Source organism: Carassius auratus, unplaced genomic scaffold (assembly GCF_003368295.1).
Source record: "Carassius auratus strain Wakin unplaced genomic scaffold, ASM336829v1 scaf_tig00040563, whole genome shotgun sequence".
In the NCBI taxonomy this organism is placed as follows: domain Eukaryota; kingdom Metazoa; phylum Chordata; class Actinopteri; order Cypriniformes; family Cyprinidae; genus Carassius; species Carassius auratus.
The window spans coordinates 66,877-70,612 of record NW_020526599.1 but is presented as its reverse complement, the minus strand read 5'-3'; positions in this window follow the sequence as shown (position 1 = coordinate 70,612).

The window sequence follows — 3,736 nt, the reverse complement described above, 5'->3', positions numbered from 1 at the left end:
AAGGAACAGCAATAGAGTACATAAGTATTGAGATATGGATTGGGAAAAAGAAGTATGTAATAATAAATTTCTACAATCCATGTAAAAGACTAACTTTAGAAAGTATGGAAGGTATTAAAGGGATAAATGAAGATAGTATGGTGTGGAGATTTTAACGCCCATAGTACATTGTGGGGAGGTCTAAAAACAGATAATAATGGGAGGGTCATTGAAGAGGTAATGGAAAGGAAAAATTTAGTCTGCATAAATGATGGTAGCTATACCCGTATGGATTTGAATTCAGGTAATAGATCAGCAATAGATATAACAATAGTGTCAAATACGATAGGAGCAATAACAAACTGGCAAGTATTGAAGAACTGTTCAGTGGGAAGCGATCATTTCCCAATAATAAGTGCTATTGGAAATTGTGAGAGAGGGAAAGGAAATCAAGGAAATATAGTTAAATGGAAATATGAGAAAGCAGATTGGGAAAACTTTTTATTAATTAGTGAGGAAAGGTTAAAAATGATCAAGTTTACTGAGGAAATAGTCATTGAAAATAAGTATGCAGAACTAGTAGCAGGGATACAGAGTGCAGCAAATGAAAACATCCCGATAAGGAAGGGGAAGCGGAGAGGAAAAATAGTCCCATGGTGGAATGAGAGATGTAAAATAGCAATTAGAAAGAAAAGGAAAGCCCTCAAGGAATTGAAGAAAACACATAATTGGGAAAATTTAATAGGGTATAAGAAAAGCCAGGCAGAAACTAGGAGGGTAATAAGGGAAGTGAAGAAAGAGTATTGGAGATCATTTTGTGAAGAAATTGGGAAAAGCACTCCTGTGGAGGAAGTATGGAATATGATTAAAAAGATGAGTGGTATAAGGAAAGAGTTTGAATATCCAGTATTAAGTGTAGGGGAAGAACTTGCAATTAGTGATAAGGAGAAAGCAGAAATATTTCGAAGGGAGTTTTCAAAAATAAATAGTTCAGACAATTTGACAAAAGAAAGTAAGGAAATGAGGGAAAAACTGATGGAAGAGAATTTAAATATAAAAGAAATAAGGGAGGGAACACAGGATGTACTAGATGTACCATTTTCATTGACAGAGTTAAAGAGAGCATTAAAAAGTACAAAAACATCTGCACCAGGAGAAGATGGCATTAGTTATGTGATATTGAAGAAGTTGAGTGATGAATCGCTAGGAGTGGTGCTGAAATTTTATAACAAGGTATGGGAGAAAGGGAGAATACCACAAAGTTGGAAAGAAGGTTTGATTATTCCCATTAAAAAGCCAGGTAAAGATACAAGTGTTCCAGTAAACTATAGACCAATAGCGTTAACATCGCATTTATGTAAACTAATGGAGAAAATGGTAACAGAAAGACTGATGTATCATATGGAGAAAATAAACTATTTTTCAACGTATCAAAGTGGATTTAGGAAAGGAAGAGGTACGATAGATTCAATTCTAAACTTAGAAACAGATATTAGGAAAGCTTTTATAAACAAAGAGTATGTAGTTGCAGTGTTTTTTGATGTGGAAAAAGCGTATGACATGTTATGGAAGGAGGGGCTGTTGATAAAGTTAGATCAGATAGGTATAAGTGGAAGACTATATAATTGGATTAAGGAGTTCATACTTGAAAGATACATTAAAGTTAGGATTGGGGATTGTGTATCAAGAGAAGGAAAAATTGAAAATGGCACTCCTCAGGGAAGTGTTATAAGTCCTTTGCTATTTATTATTATGATTAATGATGTGTTTGTAACTATCGATAGAAATATAAATAAATCATTGTTTGCAGATGATGGTGCTTTGTGGATTAGAGGTAGAAATGTAGATTTTATCATTAATAAAATGCAGTTGGCATTAAAGGAGGTTGAAAGGTGGTCATATAAATGGGGTTTTAAATTCTCAATAGAGAAAACCAAGTACATTATATTTACAAATAAAAGGTCAAGCAAAGATTTAAAATTAAGGTTATACAATAAAGAATTAGAACAAGTTAAAGTAATACGATTCTTAGGAATGTGGTTTGATACTAAAGTTACATGGAGCACACATATAAGTAAAATGGAGGAAAAATGTTAGAGAATTATAAATGTAATGAGATGTATATCAGGACGGGAATGGGGGGCGGATAGACTGGCATTAAAAACTATATATACAACAATGATAAGAGCAATAATAGATTATGGATGTCAGGTATATGGGTCTGCGGCTAAGTCACAGCTGGAAAGGCTAGAAAGAGTACAGGCTCAAGCTCTGAGAATATGTTGTGGGGCTTACCCGTCCTCACCAGTCCCAGCGTTACAGGTGGAGATGGGTGAGATGCCAGTACAGTTAAGGAGACGGCAGCTGATATTGACATATTGGGCCAATTTAAAGGGTCAGAAGGAGGACCACCCAACAAAAAGTATATTCAAGTCATCTTGGGAACAGGGGAAAAGGAAATTTAATAGTTTTGGGTGGGTCATTAATGAGCTGGTAGAGGATATGCACTTAAATGGGTATAGTGTGATCCCAGTGGTTACATTAGGAGTGAATCCGATCTGGATGTTACCGCAACCAGAGATAGATTTGTTCTTGCTGGAACAAAGAAAAGAGAAAGGTCAGGACATATCAGAAGCAGAATTTACAAAATATTATATAAGGAGTAAGTATGATCAGTATGTACAGGTGTATACAGATGCGTCCAAAGACCCGCAAAGTGGCCAAGTGGGGGTTGCATATGTCATCCCAGGAATGGAAGTGGAAAGGGGTGAAAGAATAACTAATCACGTGTCAGTGTGTACAGGAGAATTAACAGCAATAATGATAGCAATAAATAAAGTTAGTGAAATGGGAATAAATAAATCCCTAATATGTTCCGATTCAAGTTCTGCGCTGATATGTTTGGAGGCACAAAAGTCAGAAACAAGACAAGATCTGGTATTAGAAATCCTACAGATTTTATTAACAATGCGAGAGACAAATAAGAGGGTTAAGTTTTTGTGGGTTCCAGCACACACTGGAGTGTTAGGGAATGAAGAAGCTGACAAATTAGCAAAGCAAGCCATGGCAAAAGGAAATATAGATATGGATATTAAGCATAGTAAAGAAGAAATCAAATCAATCATTAAAAGGGAGATTAAAAAAAATGGCAAAATTATTGGGACAATGAAAGTAAAGGAAGACTGCTTCATTCAATTCAACCACTGGTAGGAAGGGTAAGGAGTTCGAGTAGGAAAAGGAAAGAGGATTGCATTATATCAAGATTGAGATTAGGGCATACAGGTCTGAACTCAACTATGCATTTAATAGGAAAACATCCTAATGGTATGTGTGACAAGTGTGGAGTAAGAGAAACAGTGGAACATGTAATTATAGACTGTAGTAAATATGGAGAAGAAAGAAAGACATTAATGGGAGAAATGCAGAAGGTAGGTGATCAACTGGTAGCATTAGAGGATATTCTGAATCCGGTAGGAGGATATAGTATATTAATACAATTTCTGAAGGCAACCAAGTTAATTCATAGAATATAGGAATATTTTTTTTTTTTTTTTTTTTATAATTAAGCGTGGGTGGAAGGGAATTGGGCTTTTCATGGAGGAGCTGAAACACGAAGCAACATGAAGGGCATCACTCCCAACTAGCCACTATAGTGAGGATTTAAGTCTCTGATCTATTGCCTACAGTAGATGGCGGTAATGCTCTGGAAAAGAATGCGAACCGCCAATAAGCACGAAGAAGAAGAAGAAGAAGAAGA